We start from the raw sequence: 27,428 nt of genomic DNA, 5'->3' as shown, positions 1-27,428 counted from the left end.
CTATCTTTATTTCAAAGTTGTTGTTAACATTTAAACTACTAGGATGATGTGAATCTACTACCACAGGTCCAATACCAAAAATTTCAATCATTTCAATCCCCAAAAGTATCAATAACTAAAAACCTATTGCTTCTGTACCATTATGTTTTGACATCTTTGGCATCAATTTGGCTTTAAAGATATGCCATCTTATGCTCATTTAACAACTGTGTCTTGTCGATTTTGTTTTGGTAAAATGATCGAATGGTAATTCAGTAATCGATTGATTGGTTGCTTAACCTTCAGTGGATTCATAAATGAGACTTAAACACTTGAAAATTAATGAATCTCATTTAGTCGTCAGACGATATTACCCTTTCGACAACAGGTGAATGTAGACGAAAACACGCGTCAGGCGTATCACATTATAAGTATAGTATCTTCAATGGCTATTTGCAACACTTGTTCGATGTCACTGCTGGTAGGCGTTTCGTCTCTAAGGGTATCACTAGCGCAGTAGTCAGCACTTCGGTGTTGAAATGCATGTCACTTACTAGTATATGGTAATTTTTATAAATTTACTTTTTGGAAAATTATGAATGATTTGAAGTACTAACATATGTTCTTATCCCAGGTACTTAAACATATTTTACACATTTTTTGAGAATTTCCATTCCATAATGTTCTTTAACTTCATTCTTGTTTGGCAATAAAACAATTTTTACCGGAGCGTCGCTGATGCATCTTATGTAGAATAAATGCGCGTCTAGCATATACATTATAAGCTTGATAGCTTTGATAACTGTTAATACTGAAGCAAATAGTAAAATAACATCGATACAGAACTCTGAGGAAAATACTAGATACTTAGTATGAAATGAAAAAGTACCAGATATCTTAAATAATTATTGGCGTTAAATAGCATTGAATACTACACTATGAGTTGTGTAATAAAACGTATTTCCACCTGATTGTCAAACATGAGACAAAATAAATATTGACATTATTTAATCTTTTCATTGTGTGTCGTATATGAAACAAAGTACTAAATGTTGACTGTTTTATATAATTATTATTTTAAGATTTTTGTTCAGCAGCGAAATATCTAAAATAGAACCTTTCACTTTTGTGAATCTTCCAAATCTTCAAACTTTGTAAGTACCTGTTTTTTATTTGTTTTTAGGGTCGTAGTCTTGTTGAAACCTTTGCAGGATTATTTTTGAATTTTATTATTTGGTTTTCACGCATAATCTATAAAAAATCTGTCAACTTTGCACAACCTGTAGCGTGACAATAACCCCATGAACCTTTTTTAAAGCATGATTTAAACTACGTTTTGGCAAATTATGAAAAAAATGTATTATAATATGGACACCCAGTCTAGCTTGAAGAAGAGAACTGTGTGCCCCTTGTGACCTATTTAAAGTGTTGTATTTTTTGTTGTTGATGAGACAACAAACTTTGAACTATTCAACTTGTGTGTCGTCACATTTATTTCCGACTATTCATCCTGAGGTATAAAAGGCACACACACATTAGGCAAATACAAGAATATTAATACACAAAAGTATTGTCGCTTTTTACTGTTCTCGACATGAATATTAGTAATCGTAGATTATAAAACTTTCAACTAGTGTAGAACTGTTCATCTTTAGGGATAGAAGGAACAGAATTATAATGCCGTTGAATAAGATTATAATAGAAGAAAATGTTTGCACATTTTGTATATGGCCAACAACTTTAGCAATTTAAACTTTCCTTCACTTTTATGTCTTACAATTCATTCCGAGGTTTATTAAGAAATATCGTAAAAATGTGGTGCCCACTAAGTGTAAGTGTACACGACACATCTGGTTATATCGAATAGACAGAAACATATTACAGCTATTCCTTCTAGTTTAGTTTTGAAGTATATCTGTAAGGAGTACATTTGGAACGGTAACATGACATTTCTATGAACTGATGTTCAAAACACTTTCAGACAATCAGAAGAAGTGTTACATTCAAAATTAAATTATTCATTTCAAAACATAATATATATCAAAGGAAGCATTTTAAATGTATTCTTTTCTTTTAAGGCTTCTGTATAACAACAACATTTCTGCAATTGAAACGTTCACTTTTATTAATCTTCACAATTTGCGAACAATGTAAGTACCTTTTAAATTCTAACTTTTGATTAAAGGAAACTAATGAAATTTTGAAAGAAAATACACGTAATTAAAATTGACGAACATAAGGAGCCATACCCATTCAGCGACACAACCAGATGCGTATGTTGTGAAAACCCAGAAGAACATGTCCTGAACAAATGTTAAAAATCTGAAAAGAATGAAATTATAAAACCCAACTGTGTGATTTACAGGCTAAAAAAGCCGGATTAGATTGGTTGAGATTCGTTATTGAAAAAAAAATGCGTAGTGCAATTACATATAAAAAAGAAGATGTGGTATGATTGCCAATGAGACAACTATCCACAAAAGAACAAAATAACACAGACATTAACAACTATAGATAACCGTACGGCCTTCAACAAAGAGCAAAGCCAATACCGCATAGTCAGTTATAAAAGACCCCGATAAGACAATGTAAAACAATTCAAACAAAAAAACTAACGGCCTTATTTATTTTCAAAAAAATGAACATGTCCATTTTTCGTAAGCTTACAAGTATTCGGTAACCAGGAAGTTTATGCACGAGGCATCGGGTTATATACTATTAGTTCAAAATAAAAACCGATTAAACATTCATATAAACCAATGACTCTGTTGAAGTGATGAGTGTTGAAAGGATTAAAATACCTGTATGGATTTCACTTTTTATTTTCTGTTGTCTTTATGTTTGAGCGACCGGTCTGAAATATGTATCAACAATAGCATAAACAACATAAAAAAAGCCAACACCAGATCTAGAAAAGTACTGTCAGTATAAATATTTAAATGCAATCATTAAAATCGGGTGTACCATTATTGTTTGTTTTTTTTTTTCATTTTTTCGGGACACAATTCGACCAAATGTTTATTTCTTACATGATATGTATATAACAGTTACAGCTGTTGCGTAAGAAGCGAACAAACAAATGTTTGAAAAAGTAGTAAATTGCTGTTCCATAGTCATACACCGATTCAACTGAAACCTGCTTTTTACATTGTATTGGACGAATTTGACCAATGTTTTAAATTTGGAAGTAGATTCGGTTGATGTAGACATTTACGGCAACAATTCAGATGTATCTAAGATAATGTGGTCTTCCTTTTTTTCGTTACAGTTTTGTAACAAAAGAAAGTAAATATCCCAAAACAAATGTTAAACACACCATTGCTTGTTCTTTTACTTTTTATTATAAACTTAATTTGTTCAGATGTTCTTCGTTACAGTAATCTTTTTTCTATTGACATGTTTGATAAAATACATATCATAAATATTGCAGACGTTTAGATGGAAACAATATCAGCTATATCAAAGAAAACGGTTTTGTTAACATGACTTCTTTGTCTACGTTGTGAGTTTATAGATAGTATTCACAATTGTAGGAAACATATATTCATATTTACATAGCTAATGTCCATCCGTGGTCTTCTAATTCTAATTCTACTTTAAAATTGTGAGGCCACTATCAATATGATCAATATTCTAATTACTTTGTCACTTTTGAATGCACATGATTAAAAATGTTTGCGTTTTTTCGCAGATAAATCAAAATCGCCAACTAAATACGCCAATTTAAAAGTGCACATGCAAAAGGTATTGAAAACAAAAATTGAATCCGCCAAAATAATCATCGCCTAAATATTTCGTAAACCTAATCCAATGAAAATTGCGAATATGTCCCGCTATGCGGTACATTATGGAGAAAATAATTGACTGAATATGATCTTGGTGTCTACTGATGTTTCTATACCAAATTATTACATCTTGGTTCATGCTGTCCATGAGATTATGTACTTGGCCTTGTTTACTTTCGATGGATTGAAAGTTTAAATTCTGTAATCATCGAGATATATATGTTTTTGTAGTCCTATTTTTTCCGGAGTCGATAAATGGAAACATCTTATGTATTTTGAAGTCGCCTACCTGGGAAGGCAAGTGTAAAAAAGAACCTGAAATAATTTAATGTGCTAAGAACTAACGGTTCGCATACTGTTATACAGTGTAGACAAGCGCACACGAAACAGTCCCCGACAATTGCAATGTCATGTACAAACTCATTGTATGATTTAGTGGTGAATTCGTTTTGTGTACAAATGTAACGATATGTGTACCCTTTATTATCAAACACTAATATCGTTGTTTTAACTACAACAAAACAAATATCAGAAATTTGAAGCAGTCACAAAAGGTTTACCATTAACTCGCACATGCATATTCAATCATCTGGTCATGAAATGTCTTATTATCTCTATATTTTTATTTCTATTATGAAGTTCCCCTTCTTTTTACATTATGTGTTTAGTATAATTCAGATGATTTTAAATACAACTATTTGTCTTGAAATGTGTACTTGAACTAGAAAACCGCAATGTATTCTTGATACAATCACTTGTCGTAGTCAAGGTTGATTTACCTCACAGTGTACTCGTACTTTAAGAGAACTCACAGGAAATCCACTCAATTGTTACTGCAGTATTTTTCCATTCTGGTCATGGTTAATTGGAAAATCAGACATAGGAGCAAGTGCTAAATGTGCAAACGGAACATTAGTTACAGCACTGCAGACAAATCCACTGGAAACATGTAATCGTAAGTAATACTAGTGGAGTTAAATTTTAAAAATATCACGCTACAAACCATATACATAATTACATTTGATATTATTAGTAGAATATGAAATAATTAAACTAGTTTGTTGTTGAGACAAAAAACGTCATTGAATGCTATGCATTACATATAAATTCAAAGTGTACAACACACTATTGTGAATTCAACAAATACACATTTACATGGACAATTATCCTAACATAATTCAGTACATTTGCAAATACAACAATCTCCTGCTAAATATAGTACATTGTAACATCAAATACAAAATAACGTGTTTTTGACTTTTTCCTGTTTTGAAGTGAAAAACAAAGTTAAAGCACAAACGAATAGTGCGATGAAAATTCTGAACCGAAAGTATTTAATCAAACGTAAAAATCTAAAACTAAAAATTATCAAACAAATTGATAACAACAGACACATTCTTGAATTGGTACAGGTATTTTGTTATGTTAAAAACGGTGTATAAAATCTTGTTTAAAGAATGCACACAATATTGAATGATAATAATAGCATTCGTCTCATGTTAAAGCTACGATTACATGCGATTCATTCTGAACAATGCAGTATAGCTGGATTAGTCAGGTTCTCGACAAAACAGCTGTCTGAATAATAAACATACCCTTACTCAGGAATTATAACCTGGTAAAAAAAATACAGAATTGTAATAAATGTAACTACTGGGGTGGACGTATCGGCCTCGAAGGTATCACCAGCCTAGTAGTAAGTACTTCGGTGATGATATGAATACCAATTATATGGTCATTTTATAAACTTATTGTTTGCAAAAGTAGCAATTGTTCGAAATAATAGGGATCTTTTCATCACAGTCAAGGATTACCTAAGCCGTATACGCTAAAAGTGCTCTTTAACATTATAATTGTTTACCTGTTTAACTATTTTTATCTGAGTGTCACTAATAAATCTTAAGAAGACAAATCACGCATCTTTTATATCAAAGTATAGGCTTGGTATCTTTGATATTGTCACACCATCGGGTCGCTGCAACTGCTTGTTCTTGAAGGTAAACATGTATCAGCAACTCAGTTGTTAGCACTTCGATGTTAACATACATGTCGATCATATGGTAATTTAAAAAAAAATCAACTGTTTGTAAACGTATAAATCAATCGAAACACAAAGAATATTCTTTCCCTGGCATAGATTACCTTAGCTGTATTTAGTACAACTTTCAACAATTTTTGGTCCTTAAATCGTGTTTGGAATAGTAACAATTTTAATACGAGCGGCTCTGCTGAGCCTAATGTAGACGAAACGAGCGTCTGGCGTATCATATTTTAATCCTGGTACCTTTGATAACTATGTACATCCTTCTATCTTTGAATTATGAGTTGGAAGTATCATGCACATTTCTCATTTCTCTTTTATAAGGGAGTATGTTTTGATTTCTTACGATATTTTTTTTTACCGAAACCATGACATGAAAATGTAGTTTAACCTATGCTTTCAAATATAATTGCATCAGTAACCAGTTTTCAGTTTGCACATAAATACAATATTTCATCGCATTTTTATTTTAAAATTTCACCTAACCCATAAATTGTATAGGTGTCTTGGTATATATATTTGTTAATGTTTTGGAAATTACAATAATTTATTTTACAATTCAACGTGATGCTGTTTATTTTAGCTGATAACTGTCAATGTTTCAATGGTGGGAAATGTGTGGCAATGGGCAATGATTTTTTGTGCGATTGTATAGGATCATGGACCGGCAAAAGTTGTCAAGGTGCGGATAAAATAAATTCAGGTCAACCCAATGAAAACGAAACAAATACATTTGCATATGTTTGTTGTAACCATGGACATTTAAGATGACGTTATATAAGATCAGATGTCTGTCGTTCATTTAAAAAAAAACTTGTTTGCCTATATTAATGCTTTTAATAATACAACTATGTATTAAAAAAAGAGGGACTAAAGATACCAGAGGAACAGTCGAACTCATAAATTTAAAATAAATTGACAACGTCATGGCTAAAAATGAAAAAAAGACAAACAGACAATAGTACACATGACACAACATAGAAAAACTAAAGAATCAGCAACACGAACCCCACCAAACACTAGGGGTGCTCTCATGTGCTCCGGAAAGGTAAGCAGATCCTACTCCACATGTGGCAATCGTCGTTTTGTTCATGTTTAAACAAATTAGGTAAATAGTCTAATTCGGTAGGTGACATTCTCGAAAGGAAAGGGGATTGTAGTTACGACGTTAGGAACATATCCGATATCAATTATGAAACGGTTATTCCACAACGGTCTACTAGATCGTAATGGCGACCGTAAAATTTACGAAGGGACTATTTCAATTTCACCATTTGGAACCCTTGGTGTAAAAGCAACCATATATCAATAAAATCATGATAGAAAATGCAAGCACGGGACTATCGTGTGAATTAGGAGATACATATCCCGTATGCAGGTGCTTCTGGAATGTTGCTACTCAGAAATGGAAAGTTCGCAATTAGAAAGCTAAACTCATTTCTTTTGTCACAAAGTTTTGTTTTCAACCGACTCTCATTGTCAATGTATAGATGTAAGTCAATTTCTATATATAGCTGCATTGCAAATTTATCATCTCCTGTGTTTTGAGGTAACCAAAAATTCCAATAATTGAACACACTGGTTACAATCGACAACCTGTAATCATTTCTTTTTTACAGCAAGTCTTATTTTCAGTTTTATATTGTTTTCTATTAACTCAAACTTGAACAGAAAGTCAGTGCACATCATATGACTGTGGATTTGGTGATTGTTATATAGAACCTGTGAACGGTACAGCTCAATGTTTGTGTGGAGATAAACACGTAGACTATTGTCCTGGTAAGTTATTTTATTTAAGATTGTCCTTCGTTTTTTTATTGCATTAAATGTAACTACCACAACTTAATCAAAGAACAAACAAACCATACAAGATTATGTACTTTCCATTGGATTGTTCGTTTCAAGGAAGATACTTAATTAATATTACGAGTGAAAACTATATGTTATCAGTACAAGGTATAATGATGATCTCTTGATTTCATTAACGATATGTTCAATACACATGTATGTGCTTTCATATATTCAATAATATATGTTTTGTAGTTTAATTTTGAGTCTATATTGCCAACGACTAATGCCAACTAACAGAATCAGCTGTGTATGTACAAATAACGTGTTGCATGTGTTAAAATCTTATATTTTTTTCTTTTTTTGTTGTTGTAATTGATATGTGTTCGAATTTGAGTATTTCAGCACAATCATTCTAAAAAATGTACATATGAATGTATGGAATGTTAATTAACGTATACATAAAAAGATAATAAATTTTCGAATATTTTTCAATCGTTCTATTTTATGAAATCGAAATAATCACAAAACGTACAAGCTTGAATTGTTTGAATAACCAACATGTTGTATCTATATCAATGCATATGTCAATTATTACTTTATGGTTTAACAAATAATTTGAAAGTTATTTTGACATTGGTGTAAAGGTATCGCTAAATATAACATGTATGTGTTTTTTTTTTTGTATTTCAGCCTTCAACATGTTTTTGTCTTATATTATACATGCAGTTAGTTAGTACAATTTAAAGACCATTTCAATCAAGCCACCGGTTATTGTATTTGCACTGTCAACACAACCGCTGTTTTGAATGTAATTTTGAATAACCTCTTTTTAACACTTAGTTTAGTTATCATTCAATCTTTTTAACGTTTGTAGAACAATTTCGTTGACTTATTTTTTTCACGTTTTTGTTTATTTAAAAATTTGTGAATAACACACATAACAACTATATGTCAGTTCATTTCATGTACTAAATCATAAAATGAATGTAAATGGACTATTTTCTGTGTATTTATCTATATTTTATAATGGTTTTTTTTAATGTATAAATGACATGTACAGTTCAGATGCACTGTAGGCTTTTAAACAGATATATAATTTGATATATTTCTTTTTATTCTATGTTGTGAATTAATCCCTATTCATATAATTCATAAATGTCATACATCGTTAATCAATGTTCTTTTTCATTCTAACTGTCAACATAATATTTGTAAATGCAATAATAACAGCATGTTAAATTAATAATACATTCATTTACTTTATTTTTATCATTGCATGATTGTACAACAACTAGAACAAATATCTGTAAAAAGATGTGGAGTGTGACGGTACTTTAGCAAACAAATGAATTCAGTAAGTTCAGTCACCAATTATATATTTTTATATTTATTTTAGACCGGGGAATTTCCTGTTATAAAGGTTTTACACTAGTCACTATTTTAGGCCTTTTATGTCTAGCTGTTTCGCGTTAATAAAAGCTCCGTCAGTGAGTGTTGAAAGCCGTACTTTGAAGAACAATCTTTTGCTATGACAAATTATGAGTTGGATGGATAGTTTTACACCACATCTCCTTATGTCTACCTAAAAACGTTTTGATTGAAATTGCATTTTCGACATTTCAACATTTAACTGACCATTCCATGAAACACTAAGCTCATATCGATGCACAAAGGGGGTGTCATATTCCACCTTCCTAAACATGTATAAACCATTTTTAAGCAATATTTTGTACAGGTTATAACATGTATGAGGTACTTTTGTACATGTTATAACTTGTATTTTTGCATTATACAAGTTATAACATGTACAATATTGTTGTACATGTTATAACCTGTACAAAATCGCAACTTCTACACGACATATATACTTCTGTTTGTTTCATTTCAACATGTTCAATTTGTAGAACAAAAATCAAGCAAATTATTTCAATTCGATTTTTAAACTACACTTTTTTGTTTATCAGTCTTAGCTTGGTCCTCAACGGATGGTTCAAAAATATTTGCTTTGGTATCTTTAACATTTAAGATATTTATGAAATGATTTTTGATAGATTGCGATGGACATACTATATAGCTAATCGTATCATAGATACCAGGATTGAAATTTTGTATTTTTGGCGGCAGACGCGCGTCTCGTCTAACAACATCTCATCAGTGATGCTCGAATAAAAAAAGTAAAAAAAGCCAAATAAAGTAGGAAGTTGAAGAGCATGGATGTCCACTACTTGAAGTGTTGCCAAGAGCACATTTTCATTTACCAAGAATGACAAATGAAATAAAAAAAGAAGAACAAGCACGAACATGCACGAATAATTGTATTGATTTTACATGACCATGTCAATATAGTTAAAGGACACATTGTGTACTCATAATTGATATGATTTGGGTATACACTTGTTAAATTATATAATTATTTTGAATGAATATGATATATTTTTTTACTAATATTATTTTTGGTTGCGGCAAGCGTTCACGAAACAGTCAAGAACATAGTCCGAGCAAATTTGATAAAGTGAGAAAGGAACACAGAATGGCGTTGACGTAGAAAGAACAAGAAACAAAACAAAATGCATTGTTACGACTTTAACCAACATGGATCAGAAAGACAGACACGATTACACTTCAGATATCCAAGTGTAGAAAAAACATTATCGTTATTCTAATGATATACCCTAAGAAGTGTCAGCAATCATATTGTTGCATTTACAGTTCTTTTCAGCTATTTTTACTACCCCTCCTCCCTTGTCTAAAGCTCCGAAACTGCACGTATTTGTCTATGATTTTTTTCGTTGCCCTTCAACCAATTAAATGTTGCTGATATTTGAATATATTTTAAAATTGACCAGTGAACCAAACAGGCGTTATTTTGGCGTAAAATTGAGAAAAAATATTTGTATTATAAATAATAAAATATTTCTGGATTGTATTTCATCAGTGATATTTAATCTCGTATTTAGCTTTGCCTTTTTAAACTTTTGATATTCGAGCGATGAGTCGATTCTGGCATTTAAATAAATGCAACGGTAGTATATCGATTTTCAAAAGTCATACATTGATTAAAAAAAAAACAAATACAATTTGAAACCGAGGGAATCACTTGAAATATAACTGGAAAACAAAGAAATAACAGTAACACTGAAGAGCAACAAAAGGAAGTGTCAACATACATTACATTCAATGTAAAATATGAAATATTTCTGGTTTGTTTTATGATTATTTAAAAAAAACAGTGTGTGATACACTTAACAAGTTGAAACTGACTGATTCTTTTAAAAATAATAAATAATAATGCGCTTTATTGCTAATGTAAAAATAACGATCATCTGTAGATGTTATACCCTTTATAGATACCAAACTTATAATTTTGTTAGTTAGTCGATCGTTGCGTTTTCACAAAAGCACATCGTTGACGTTCAAATGCAGAACATTACATTTGTTAATCACCGTACACATATAAATGATATCAAGCATAATACAAATTTTCCCAAACCCAGTTACTTTCTTGGGGTGGACACTTATAAACATTTCTTAAATGAGTCACATACACGACATATTTTGAAATACGTAGCATAGTAAAGCACGTTGATATAAATCTTGATTGTTTAAATAGTATGCATTGTCATTTCGAGTTGTTTTATAGCTTAAAGCTTTACAAATACAAAAAAAAACATACCACAACATAAGACACAAATCAATAATCGTTTACCAATAAATCTAATACCAAAACCACTTGATATTGAAAGTTATGTAGTTGCCAAAAAAATTGATCGCAAGATGTAACAAAATGGATCTTTATAAAAATTAAATACTAAACAGAAAAAAAACTTGTGGCCACAATGTTTTGCCACAAACATCAGGTGTCAATATTTGTTTTGTACACCAGATCCTGATTTCGACAATAAATGTCTCGTCAGTGATGTGAGGAATCAAAACGGTATTTGGAAGGCCATATAAAACGTATCCTTATTTTTAGATAGACTCTTGAATTTTAGGAGTCAACATATGATGAACGGATCATATCATGCATTGTTTATAAGCTTTTGACTTTGTCATTTGATAAAGGACTTTCAGTTTGTTTTTTTTAAATTTTCCTTGTTTCTTCTTTTGTTCTTGTTATTTTGGTCGATGCCACTGCTGGTGGACGTTTCATCCTCGAGAGAATCACTAGCCCAGTAGTCAGCACTTCGGTGTTGACATGAATATCAATTGTATGGTCATTTTTATAAATTTTCTGTTTACAAAACTTTTTTCGAAAAACTAAGGATTTTCTTACCCCAGGAGTAGATTACCCTCGCCGTATTTGGCACAACCTTTTAGTAATTTTGGGTCCTCAATGCTCTTCAACTTTGTATTTGTTTGGCTTTTAAACTATTTTGATCTGAGCGTTACTGATGAGTCTTATGTAGACGAAACGCGCGTATGGCGTATAAAATCATAATCCTGGTACTTTTGATAACTATTATTTAATATTTCACGGTCTTGACTGCAACGCATTCATTTTATCTCCTTACTTTAAATTTACCTGAGTACCATGAAGAGTAGCAGTATTAGAGTTAATCATGCTGACCGTTCTGTCATATGGATAACTAACAATGTATGAATAAAACAAACAGACTAGTAGGTAAAAATGTTACACAATAGGAAATAACACTCAACATTCATGTCACTGTGTTGTTTCTTAATTACTATACGACAAATTAAAACAGGATGCCATAACATAACTCAATAGACTACATGTGTGTACAATTAATATAATTTTCTACAGATACAGCCAAAAGTATTAATCAAATATTTGTATATTTGTATGAAAGAGTTAAGAAAAAAGCTTGATGTAATTTATAGTAACGAAATCCCTGACTAAATGATTCACCATATTGCTTTTTTATCAAATTAACACTGACGAAATTAGTTTTTGATTAACATGATTAAGGAAATAATGAGGTGAGATATAGTAATATATGTGAGAAGTGTGTTCTTCTTGTTTTATTTGCCCATCATTATAGAGTGAAACAGTTTGCCCTAATACACCTGTTTTTCTATTCATATACAATTTAAATAATTCGTAATATGTTATTAACCGAAATGTAAGTCGATTTTACATTTCTTTTCTTTCGATTTGAGACCCACATTTCATTGTAAATACTTGTAACTATATAACCTAAATTCTGTTTTTGTTCGTTATTGTTATATGACGCCCCAACGACTAGATGGTAGTTAAAACATCTTACGAGGTCGTGTGCATGATGTGTGACACCTTTTACCCAGCTGTTCAATTATAACGTTTTTATTTTGAAATACAAATCGTAACACTTCTAGACTCTTCATTATGTGTTCATATTCATAATAACAAGAAGAACTTAGAGGAAAAGGATATATATATTTATTAAACAAAACTAAGTACAATAACATGAAAAAGGTAAGAATCTGTCTTTTATGTTTTGTTTGTGTGAATCATGTTAAACACTTTTTTTAAAATTATTTCGTAAGAATCTTTGAGAGATGAATGACAGTTACAACTCCTATTATTAGCTTTGAGAAAAAAGAGAGTTATTTTCATGACTGACGATACTGCAATAAGAATGGAAAATGCACTATACAGGGTATTAAACGAAAGAATAACAACAAGTGTATTAAGTAGTATCTTACATGAACCCAACTTTATGGAAAACACAACGTTTTTATTGTCTTTACAATCTGTAAAACACTTTGATTTCATACCAATTCGAAACCACATTCTCGATTTAGAACATTCTAAAGATGTGATCAATAGTAGAAACATACATTTCCCCTTTAAACTATGAAGCAATGTTTTTATTTTCTGTACGTCATTTCAACCTTACGAGACTGGCATGTGTCAAAAAAAGTAAAATCACAAAAATACCGAACTCAGAGGAAAACCAATTCTTTGTTGCTGATAACCCCAATGTCTAAGCTGTTGTATGCTGCATATCAAGTCAAATACGATGCGCATGCTCAAATTAATTCGTCATCGAAATACACAGAATAGTTGCTACAACATGTGCTATAAAAGATAATTTTCATACAGAGGATATTCAAAAATTGTCTACACCATGTCTCGTGCATGTATCAAATGTATCATGCATGTTCAAGCCGCCTGTTGTTAAAAGCTATCCATTAAGCCTTCACAAAATGGAGGATAATGGGTTTTTTGTATCGCGCAGATAAATCGGCAGTCTTTCTACACGAGGCAGTCAATCAAAAGTCTGCTGTTTGTAGTAAGACAACTATGATCCATAGTTCAAATTTCCTGCATTTTTAATCATTTCTTCGTTTTTCTAAGGACGTAGAATGCATTTTTGTTTAAATGGCATCACACAGCCATTTATACAATTTAAGAATTATCTACACCAATATTGACGTGAATACGGATGATTTCTTTTGTCTGTTTATTTGTGGTTTTAACATGTAGTTGAACAGAAATGTTGAATTAAAATATTTAAGAGAAACTCTTTGTATGAGGACAAAGAAATGACGATTGTGTTGAATTAAAAATGTATCGGACTATTTCACTTGTCATATCTTATCAGACAACCGATCTGGAATATAAACTTCACGACTCGATATACTTTGTGTTAAAGAAGTTTTGGCGATTTTAGAATGACAATAGTATTAAAAAGTATTATATTTATTTATGGAGTTATTTCATAAGATATCATATGTTAATATTACACAAAGGTCATTAAATTAATGTGTTTGAAGGATTTTAAATTTATCTCAGATTGTTCAATAAACTGTCGTTTTAAACACTTTTTAATAATTTTTAATGTAAATATCAATTTCTATTGAATAACCTTTTGAAACGATTTTTTTTACATTCAGTTGTTGACTCCGCTTTGCCATTATATTACACATCAGATTTAAATTTTCTAAATGCTTCCAACTATGCAAGACCTCGTACTGAAAACGTTGATGTGAGGTATGTTTTGTCGACAATTGTTAAAAAAACTTGTGGTTGTATCCGACTTTGGCTGAAATAACTGATTTATCATATAAACAACTTTTCTTAAAACAAAATTATCTACAATGAGTTCTGAACAAGTCTGACATTATGCTGATTTATTCTTTTAAACCATAATCTAAAATTACATTATAAGAATTGTCTAACATCTATAACATATGTTCTGAACGACAGAACTTTAAAATGTGGCACACCCGTTTAAACTGCTACACGGGTTCTTCAGTGTGAACAAACAAAGGTTCTAGTATTTTCTTTAATGGATGTAAACAGCAATATCTATTTAATGAAAAAACGTGTGCCATTCTGAAAAAAAAAATGTTTCTCGTTTGTATTTAAATATTCCTTTACCATGTTTATTATAAAGATTTAAACGACATCTTATGTTTATGAATCACATTTAAATTAATAATACGTTGTTGTTAATATATAGTTTAAATTGTATTGGTTCAATGATCAACACTTTATTGACATACCTGCAGATGTCGTTGACAAGACTGGATTTCGGTTTTCTCAGACGATACTATTTCATTTATTCTAAAGCTACATTATCCATAATTCAAATGTTAAAAATAGTGTCACCTCAAACCATTATACTTAACATGATCAAGATGACATGACTAAAATAAACACGTATCAAATAATTTATAAAGTAATCTGGCATCTTTGAATGATTCTTAGTAATATAATCTTTAACGATTACATAATTTGAACACGACATTACTTTAATTTTACAAATAATTTTATACTACCAAAATCTATTATTTCATATATTATACATTACAAGAGTACGACACAAAAACAGGTGTCCTTGTATAAAAACAAATTTACTTTTATTTTAAATAACAATCAACATCAGAATGGCTTACGTACATGGTGTAAAAAGTATTTTTTGTAGAGCTAGCACAATGTCGAATATTAAAATAAAAATATAACTACGGAGGCTTCAACATGTTCCAGCTTATAAAGTGTTAATTATATTTGGTACTGTTTTTCATAAATTTTGAAATATTTGGTTCAACAATAACATGAACACATCGTTACAGAAATACAATTAGAACAAAAGAAAGTGGTCTACAAAAGTGTCTGTATTATGTAATTGTTTCTGTATGTTTTTTTTATAATTGTGTCTATCATCGTTCAATAAATAGTTTACTCCGGAATGTGACTGTTTTGATGAGCGCCATTTCGCATTACTATAAGACGTGTCAGGGTACTTGAAATCCAACATCAATGTATTTAGTTATGGTGTTGTTATTCTGATCAGATTTTAATCGGTTGTAGTTGTAATTTTATTTTTTTTATGTTTCTTTTCGTATGTTGAAGTAAAACGAATTAATAACCAAAATCATTTACAATAAATAAGTGTGGGGCAATTACACGTTCATAGAATAGATACCGGGATAGATAGATAATATGATTAATTAACTTATAACTAACACAATTCTATATTGATAAAATTGTAATTGTTATATTATACATCAAATCCCATAATTACAAACCTGATTTTGAACTGTACATTCTTTTTTTAGAAATGAACATGTGACATCGCTTTGTAGCGTTATAATCGTGTGACAATGCTGTTTTATGTGCTGTACTTGGTGGATTACGTTTTCATATTTATTCTGTGGTTAGTCACCGCTTCTTTTGAGTATGTTCGGTAAGGTCCTAAAATGAAATGGCCACCTTTTTTAGTGTTAATTTCAAATTCAGATTCATTGACCAATATCACAATAAAGTATAGCTAATACAGTAAGCCGTTTTGTTGATAATTTTACGTTTCTGCGTTTTATGTTGACGTTACAAGTTGTACTCGTATGGATGTTTCACCAAAAAAACCAATGAAAATGGATAAATGTCCAAAGATTATCGGACAGAAAACATAGAGCGCATAGGTCGACAACAAATATCTTTTAAAATAATGTTTGTAAAGACATTTCACATGTCCTATTTGAATATTAGCTTTATCGACGCCTACGCTCTATGTGTTCTGGTCCCTAATTTGGTTGACATCAAGCTGATTGTGTTAACTTTCACAAACATCCCTTATCTGGACCTTTTTGGGATGTGAAAATCAACGTTAAGTTTTAAAATATGACAAAACAGTTCTGTTTAACTTTCACACAGGTCTTTAAGGTAACTTAAAACATTTATTGTCTTGTAACTTTGAACTTTAAAATTAAAAAATGGACCTTACAGAACTTATTCCTCTACTATTTGCAAAAGTACGAATTATTCTAAATACATAGGAATCTTTTTATCCCAGGAATACAAAAATTTTAGTCGTATTTGGCATAACTTTTAGGAATTTTAAGTTATCAGTATTTTCAATTTTGTACTTGTTAGGCTTTCTTTACTGTTTTAATCTGAGCGTCACTGGTTAGTATGATGTGGACGAAACGCTCACGTGGTTTATTGACTTATAAGCCTGGTACCTTCGCAAATTAGTAGCCTGTCGAACTTTCCTATTGTATTGTTACTTGTTGATTTCTTTGTCCGTTATGTTTTTGCATTTATGAGTACTGTAGTCATGTCATGTACTGTTTTCGTTTTATTGTTATATATTCAACATTTTCATTAAGGCGCGAGGTTTGGCTTGCCGAAAAAACAGGTTCAACCCACAACTTTGTCTTAAAATGTCCTTTACCAAGTCAGGAAAATGGCAGATGTTATCTTATAGTTCGTTTTTGTTTATATTGCATTGTCGTTTTGGTTCTTTGTTGCACCTCAGTGTTTCTTTTGTTTTTCCTTAATAGTTTATATGTTTATCTCAGTTTTAGTTTGAAACTCGGATTTGTTTCCTCTTCATCGATTTATGACTTTCGGACAGCGGTATACTACTTTTGCTTTTATTAACGAAAAATTTAATACAAAAGAGGATCAGTGTTATGATATAATATGGAAACGATATATTTTGATACTAATATATCAAAGTCTAGTTTTAAATGCCATTTTCATTGTATTTTGAAAAAAAGATTGATTAAAAGCAAAAGGTCTTTCCAAGGAAAAGACATATGTGGAGCGGCGGAGAGGACATTTTAGGAATTGAATTTACCTAAATACCTCATGGGCTGAAATAGTGTTATTTTTAAAAAAGATTTGTCGTAAATATAAAAGCTGGTACAATTTAACAGTAATTCAAGGTCGAAGTTTATCACTATTTTTATATCGAGAAATAAATCATTGATATTTCAAATTTATAACCCATTAAATAAATTATATAAGTAGTATTATTCATCAATACTTTAGTTTAAACCAAATATTTTTCGATATTTGCAAAGGACGTCATAACAACGTTTTATTAAATGTAAACACGTGCGTGCAATAAAACTTTTCAAAACTATTAATTAACAGTTACGCGATACCTTGATATTTAACCTCGACAAAATGCATTTATGGAATACTTTAGAAATTAAATTTTAAAAAGGGTATCTGAAATGCATTGTTTATACATCAACCAAATTTGCAGTCATGTAAAATTTCGTTTAAGTTTTTCAGGATTCAGCATGTCGCTCAAATTCATAAAATGAATTTCAACTCTCTCGGTAAATGTTCAGGTGGTGCCAGTTTAATGTTCGTTTGACGTCACTGCAATTAATGCAAGCGTGTTATTTAGCAAATATAAAAAGTAAGACATGACCGTTTTTATCCAAGTTGAAAAATTAAATTAAAGTTACTAAAAAAAATGCATGATACTCATCTGTGTAATCAGATATGTTGGCTAATGAGACCTGTATATTTTTGAAACTACTTACGTTTTGACAAAAGCAAAATTAAGTGCAAGGCGACCCTGCTCTTTGCAAACACATGCTTCCTGGCATGATGATCCTCTTAATCAGAACAAATAAGATAATGTAGGATGTTTGATGTCATGCTTGTCATTTCGGAAATTCTAAACTAAACAAGACTCTAACTTGATTATGTCTACTGATGACCGTCGTTTAATCGAGTATAACTAGAAACCACAACAGTGTCGGTTAATGTGTGACAAATATCCAGACTTAAGGTGGTACCTAACACTACAGGGAGATAACTCTTTTCAATGATCACAATAAGTCTTTTTCAAACTGCTATAAAACCAGTGTAATTTTTCTGATAAAACGGTTGGTTCAAAATTTTTGATTTTTTTTATATTTTTTGTCAAATAATCATAGTAAATACTTTGACAAAATTTTATGAAAATTAAACGAGCCAAATTAATTTTAGGTAAAGTGTTGGGTACCACCTTAAAATGCTAACAAAAAACAGATATTTCCCAAATTATTTATCTTCTGTTAAAAAGTAAATCCGGTCGATTGAAGTTTTATACGACGGCTTTACTGTTGTACCTTCAAAACACATCTATACTGCACGTGCAAATGATGCTAGGTAAAAAACAATGATTTTTCAGTGTTTTTTACCATTTTATAATGCACTCTGCCTTACACATATGACTACTTGAAAATTCCCTTAAAGTATATAAGGTTTATCATTAATTGAGTTTTCTAACTTTGTTCACAAATTATTTGTAGAAGGTGTCAGTTATGAGATTTGTTTTACAGAATCTACAGTGGGTATTTGTTGCAAGTTGGATAACGTCAGTAACAGCTGTTTTTAACGTCATTTGTATCACATAATTATTATATTTACGACACACATTTTTCGAAAGCTGGATAATCGATAGACAATTTAAGACATTAAAGTTCCATGAGGTATTTAGGCAATTTAAACTCGTTAGCTAAGGGACTTTGTTAACATTCGCCGCTCCATTATAACATATACAATAAACTAAAGGCCTATAAACTTCCCAGCTTGATGTACATGAAACATGAAAACAAACTGAGAACACAGCACGGTACAGTTTTGATATCAGATCTAATCAAGTGACAGAACTACCGTAAACTGTTTTAAACAGTATGATAAATACTATATGATATTTGGTGATGCAGTGCGATTGTACACAAGATATTTAACAGTAGTTATGTTTTTATTTTTTTTAACGTTGTATCTTTACTCAACCTAATGTTAACTTTATCGAAAAGTATGTACTATACATGCTATATGCGGTTAACCTTTATCAGTACCATGTAACCTATGGGAATGCAAAAAGAGTATAAATACCAATAACCGAATATTATACCATACATCTCTATTGTATACTTTTCACAATTAGGGCATAGTTTTGCTGTATACGGTTGCCGAAAAGAAAGAGATAAAAGACCTAATCGTGGCCTCTTGAACTTTATGACACATGAACAACTGAGTCAGTCCGTGGCCACAAAGCTTAACTGCCTGCATTGCACAAGTCAATACAAATGAATGCCTATGGCGGAAACCGAACCAAAGCAAACCAACTCAGTAGTCCCATAAATTAAGATAAATGAAAAATTGCTTTTAGAACGAATAAAAATACAAATAAAGTTAAAAGAAACCACAAATGTGTCAAGATTATATTCACATAAACATATATTACTGAAAAATGTCCGTTGATGTTCGGTTATTGAAATATATACTTATATTGTATCCTCAAAGGCTTCACTGTAGATCTACGTATACGTGTATACAAGGTTTACATTTAATATTATTAGGAGAAGGGAGCAGAAGGTCTCGCCGTTTCGTTTTGAGGGGCTTCATATATGGTAAAAACTTATCAACGTGGTTTCATAAGTCATAATTTTATTACACCAGGGTTTTCGATTTCACAAAATAGTCAAAACATTTACTCAATTTTGTCATCGGTATTCGGAAATAGTTCGGAAATATAACTCAACATGCAGACATCTTGTACGTTCAGTTATTTCACATTCAATTTTTTATGGTAATATTTTTTACAAAGCACACAATGTCAGTATTCACCAGAAAAGCTTACAAAACCTTTAAACAGACTTATTAAGAATGGATATAGTTACGATACTGTTGTCAGCTCACTAAAGATTGCATATTTTGGTTTGAATATTGATTCCCTTATAGGGTCTCTGCGTCGGAACTAAACACATTTATTTAAAAAAAAAAGAAAGTTTTTTGCATGACACGGGTTATGTTATTCTCAAATATTTTATGAAAGAATGATACTAAACCCCTAGGGGACGGATTGTGCCTGATATTCATATGATGGAGACATACTATTCTTAATCGGTTTAATTGAGGTCTGGAACTGGTATGTCAGTTGATTGCTAGTAGTCTGTTGTTATTTATGTATTGTTGTCATTTTATTTATTTTATTTTGTTACATCTTCTGACATCGGACTCGGACTTCTCTTGAACTCAATTGTAATGTGCGTACTGATATGCGTTTACTTTTCTACGTTAGCTAGCGGTATAGGGGGATAGTTGAGATATCATAAACATGTTTAACCCCGCAGCAATGTTGCGCCTGTTCAAGTCAAGAGCCTCTGGCGTTTGTCATGCTTGTATGATTTTTAATTTTAGTTTCTTGTGTATAATTTGGAGTTTAGTATGACGTCCATTATCACTATACTAGTATACATATTTTGTAAGGGTCCAGCTGAATGACGCCTACGGGTGCGGGATTTTCTCGCTACATTGAGGACCCATTGGTGGCCATCGGCTGTTGTTTGATCTTTGGTCGGGTTGTTGTTGCTTTGACACATTCCCCATGTCCTTTCTCAATTTTACTAGACACTGTCAACTGCAAACACACTTTTGTTGTGGCGTCTATTTTTGCATTTCATGCAATGATTTTTGTTAATGTTTAAGTTGTGTTGTATGTTTTCACAGTTTCTGCTGATTAATTCCAATTATTAATACCTTTATCTTTTATGTCTGTTTGGGTTGTACACCCATATTTGTCAATGTAATGGATATACATTCAACTGTCATGCGAGTGATATGTTTAACTAAACAACTAGGTGTAATTGATAATTTTCTTTGCAAATATATGTCCCAAGTCCGTAATATAAAAGTTTTTTTTTTTCAATAGTTCAGTTAGTTAATTTGTCCTTTTAACATAAAATGAAAATAAGGTATGGTAGAATAACACTTAAGACAACTATACATAAATACAACCACGTTTATGTTATCAGCAGTATCCTAATGCACAGTGGCCGTCACAAATGATCAAAACATATAACGTACACAAAAAAGGTGTAAAATTGATTCATTGACTGTTTTTGCTTAATGTCACCTTTCTCATGGATTAAACTATATTACTTCATTTGATGAACTAATACAAATTACAGAATCTTAGTTTTGATTCATTTAATTAAAACGATGCCATGAAAAACAAAAATATAACTGATTTACTATGCGGCTAATAACATTTTCATAATAAAGTGCCAATATGGTCAGATTTGGATGATGCGGACAAATAATTGACGTATGACAAATTCGAATATGTGTTTACGATTATATAATTTGAGTAAAAAGAGGACATGCTGGCACTGAAAATTGAATCAAATCAAATTTTAGTATTATTTTTCTTTCAAATGTTGATGTCATTTGTATTATACAGTCCCTTTTGATTTAAAAATATAACTGATTTACTGAGTAGCTATATAGATTTTTATAATAAAGTGCACATTTTTGTGGTAAATGAGGTCACATAATTTAATTATACGATGCATCCCGAGTCAGACAGTATGAGATGTGAAAACTACTAGATTTGGTGATGGTTTAATTATTTGAGTAAAACAAAATGATTGAACTTATTATTCGTACAGGAAATGAAATTAACTACGATTAATTACATTTAATTAAAGAGGTGTCAAATGTCAACCTAAGTCAAGGGGAGATTATTCAAATACAATCAAACAAAAACTAATATATCAATATATATATAGCAATAACAATAAACATAGATAGTACTTTTAAGATGCACACAAATCACTGTCCAGTTGTGATGTGCATCAACATATAATTAATTCTACATGAACTATTATAAAGCCTTAAGTAAGTACAAAATAGAAAGATCTCCCCTCACATGTGAACTATGTTTTAAATTAACTCCAATTTACAATCAAATTTCTCTCTTGCTCTAGGGGATCTGTAAAAAGAGGTAGATATTTTTTCTATTTAGTAGGAATTTTTAATCATAGCTATGACACCCATAAGATTCGGTAATGAAGTATTAAAGCGACATGTATAAATGTAATATTTAACCAGAATAGTGAATAAGTTTAGGGAAATATCCCAACACTCTGACCCAAGAACAATGTTTTCCACATTAAGAACTAAATTTAAACTATTTTCAACTTGAAAAAGTGCTGCAATTTCTAACCACAAATTTCTAATTAGGGTACATTCCAAAAAAAGGTGACTTATAGTTTCTTTAGTTTTATAACAGAAACTACATAAATAAGTTTCTTTTAACCCATATTTTTGCAATAATGCATTTTGTAGCGAGAGTTCTATGTAAAATCTTAAACTGGAACATACTGTTCTTAGCGCAACAAAAGGGTAAACTATAAATGAAATCCCAATTTTCTATATGAATGCCTAGTTCCTTACACATTTTGTCTTCTTGTTTTGCAGGACGTTCTGTATACATTGACAAGATTTTTTTATAAAAGAACTGACATGACTTTTTATTGTTTTTTATAAATTCAAATTTATCGTTAGGTATGTGCGTAATTTTCTCTGAAGTAGTGATTACATTTGTCCAGTCTTTTGGTATAATATGCAGCAAAGAGTGGTATTCCACGAAATTAATATTAAGATTATATTTTTCGCAGAATTCCTTTAAAGTAAACAAAATACTGTTTTCATCAAGTAAATCACCTATAAAGAAAACTCCTGGTTCAACCCACCTCTGGTAAAAGACAGTTTTATTATTAATTTTCAAACTCTTGTTTAGCCATATGGATTGTTTCATGATCCCTTCGGCAGTGTCAATAGTGACAGTGTTTAGGATATTCCAGTTTAGTAAAATATCTTTCCAGAACTTATAAAAATTTGAAAAAATCTTTTGGATACCATCAGGGGTCATCAACCATATTTTGTCTGCTCCTGATCTGTTGTATTGATCTATTAACAATGTTTTCCATGGGGATATGTTCAAGGGGTTTATTTATCCATGTAATTTTTATGAATTATAAAAGGATCTTATATCATTTTCAACCCCCATTTTCAAATAAACCTATCGTAACTTTTCTTTTAATTTTGTATGGTTTTCCTGACCACAAGAAACTAAAAAAAATATTTTGAATTTATTTGTATTTTATCATCCGGCGGGTTTGGCAAAACTGTCAATGATTGAATTAGAATAGGTAGAGCAAGTGATTTAATGACAGTGATCTTTCCCCTATATGTTAAATCTCTAAAAACCGAGGAATTTAGCAGGCTCTGTATTTTTTAAAATTTTTTCTTCAAAATTTACAAGCGTTTTATTTTCACTGAACAGATAAAATTTTATACCTAAAAGTTTAAATTTTATTGAATGATTCTAGTTTAAATTTCTTGTAATTGTTAGTTTAGCCCTTGAGTGATTCTTTGACCCAATCCATATGGCTTAAGTTTTATCAAAATTAACCCTCAGTCCCGCACATTAGAAATTTTTTAAAGTATATAAACATTTTTTTCTAAAAATTGCTCATCCTCATCTAATAAGAGACATGAGTCATCTGCATACTGGCTGAGAAGATACTCAGAATCATTTATTTTCATACCATTTATATCTGGGTTATTTTTAAGTGCAGCACTCATAAGTTCTAAAGATAATATAAAGAGATATGAAGATAGAGGATCACATTGTCCTACACCCCGCCCAATATTAAAAAAATTGAGAGCAATGTCCATTATTTATAATACAGCTCTGAGATTCTGAATATAAGGTCTTGACCCATCTACAAAAAATAGGACCAAATCATAGAAAAGACAAGGCCAAGTCTATAAATGACCACTCAAGAGTATCAAAAGCTTTCTCAAAGTATAATAAAAGTAAAAGACCTGGTAGATCATCATCCTCTGCCTTTTCCATAATGTCAAACATAAGCCTGGTACATTCTCCAATATACCTACCCGTTATGAAACCTTGCTGTGTTTCACGACTTATATCCCCAAGAAAAGGTTTTATTTTATTTGCTTATGCAGCTGATGCAATTTTGGTAGCAACATTTAATAAAGTAAAGGTCTACAGTTTTTTAATTGAAATTTTGATTTACCCTCTTTTGGAATCATGTTATTACTCCTTGTTTTTGACTAACCGAAAAAGATCCAGTTTCTAAGCTATAATTGAAAGATTTTATAATAAACTCATGGAGATCTATCCAAAACAAAAAAATAAATTCTGCTGTAAATCCATCCATTCCTGGAGATTTACCATTTTTTTTTTATTTTTCAATGTTTTTAAGCATTCATTAGTATTCAAATTACCCTCTGTCTGTTACCTCTGTTCATCAGAAAGTTTGCGGATAAAAGGATTAATTTCATCAAAAAATTGATTTTTATTTTTTTGATGAAGAATAGGATTCGTAGAGGAGTACAGTTTTCATAAAATGATTTTTGTTCTTCTAAAATTTCACTTTGATTGAAAATTTCCTCCCCATTATTCTTAATTAATTTTGGAATTATCTTTTCATTATAATTTCTTTTTTCAAGATTACACAAATAGTTAGTACATTTTTCACCTTCTGCTACCCATCTTGCCTTTGCTCTTGTCATAATACCTGTGAATATTTTCTCTCTGTGTTGAACAATACAATTTAGAAAGGATATGTTGAATATGTCAAAGCGACAACCACCCGACCATAGAGCAGACAACAGCCGAAGGCAACCACTGGGTCTTCAATGTAGTGAGAATTCCCACACCCGTAGGTGTCCTTCAGCTGGCCGCTAAAAATATGCATAATAGTACAGTGATAATGGACGTCACTTGTACTAAACTCCGAATTATACACAAGAAACTAAAATTTAAAATCATACAAGACTAACATTCAGTTCATTTTCTAAAATTTTAATTTCTGAATTTAATAATTCTGAGGGGTCTATTTCATAATTTCCAAGTAATTTAGCTAACTTGAGTTCTAAATCATTTTCAGTTTTTGTGTTTATCTTTTTTTATATAACTGGCATATGATATTGATTTCCCTCTTATCATACATTTTAAGAGTTCCCAAAACATGTGTGGTTTTACTGATAGTTCTGTTTCCATGTCATTCCCAGGCAGATAGTATTGACTTATAGTTTCCCTAATGCATTTTTTTTTATTTCAGTTACATATACCACATCATGTAGTAAGCTATTATTAATGTTCCATGTGCCTTTACCTTTAATTTGATTGTAAAACTGTAAGGTCAGGTACACTGGGGAATGATCAGACCTATAACTTATATCCATGTCTAAATTTTTTACAAATGGATCAAGATCAGATGAAATCAAAAAGTATTAAAAACGGCTTTGCTTAAGCCCAGGACCACGCCATGTACATTTTGTTTGTATCTGGATTAAATGCTCGCCATATATCAACAAGGTCAAGGGACTCTATCATATCTAAAATTTTATTATGTGCTCTTATATTGTTTTAGCACTATAATTTGAGGTGTCCTTATCAAAGTCTTGCACCACATTCCAGTCACCAGCCATAAATCTGGAGCTATTTTTTATACCAGAATCTAGACCATTTATATTTTCAAAAAAAAGTTGGAGAGTCCCCATTGAATTCCTGGGTTTATAGAGATTTAACATATATGGGAAAGATCACTGTCATTAAATCACTTGCTGTACCTATTTTAATTCAATCATTGACAGTTTCTTGTGGTCAGGAAAACCGCACAAGATTAAAAGAGAAGTTATGATAGGGTTATTTGAAAATGGGGGGGGGGGGGGGGGGTGTAAAAATGCCAGATATAAGATCCGTTTGTTAGCCTCGTCAGGAGACCTAAGGAGGTACACAAAAGAGTTCTTCAAGAACGATAACTTTATAAAATTTTTTGCCTTGAACCATTAACGATACCACGTGTTTTACTTTCAAAAAGGAACATGTTGACCAATCACTAAACTGAGGTAGGCAAGCGATACGTTCTCAAAATGACACTTTTATAACAATCTTTAAGCATAATATTAACGATTTAAATATGTTTTGTAACAAACAAAAGTGTCAAAGTGTTGTTATTAACGTTTACTTTTTGTTGAAATGAATCAACGGTGACGTTGTTGAATAATATAGGCAAATTAATTTGTTTATCGTTTCAACCTTCAAAAACCTTTTAAAGACGTGTACTAAATGATGATCTAAGACATTTCATATCAATTAATTTTAAGTAAAATGTCTAATTATCGCTAAATGAATCTTTTTTAAAAACATGTGGATAGTTGTCTCCCTTGACATTGTAGTCCATTTTTTTTTGTTATGTGTAAAGTCAGTAAATGGCTGAAATATATTCGATATAAAAACAACTCACCTTATTACTGTAAGTTGTCAGTTGATATTTTAGTATGAAAGCATAAATGAAAATATTTGAATAGGCTAGTGTCAGTGTGTGTTCTTTGCTTTGTTTAAAAAAAAGGGGGTGGATAAGGTTACTCCATCGGTTGTTATATGTAGTATGGGGTCAAATACTAGTTCAACCACACATATTTGTATTCAGTAAACTTCATTACACATCATGTCAATACGAATCTTTTTTTTAATTATGACAGTGTTTATTTAATCAAACAGCCGTTGAATGATCCTCGTGAAAAGAGGGCAGTTTACGTGTGTGTGTAAACAATAAACTGTTACAATAACAATAATAATAGTACATGATGTAAAGATTAATGAATGAATAGATTTTTTGTGAACGAAATTTATACAAGAATGGACCAGAACTGCAATTGTTATCTCCCTTGAACAAGCTTGTATTTCAATTTTATACTTATAATTATTTAACTTAATATTTAATCATGATAAATTACACAACTTTTAATAAATAGTAGTACGTAC

Source organism: Mytilus trossulus, chromosome 5 (genome assembly GCF_036588685.1).
Source record: "Mytilus trossulus isolate FHL-02 chromosome 5, PNRI_Mtr1.1.1.hap1, whole genome shotgun sequence".
Lineage (NCBI taxonomy): Eukaryota > Metazoa > Mollusca > Bivalvia > Mytilida > Mytilidae > Mytilus > Mytilus trossulus.
Note: the sequence above shows the minus strand (reverse complement) of the source record.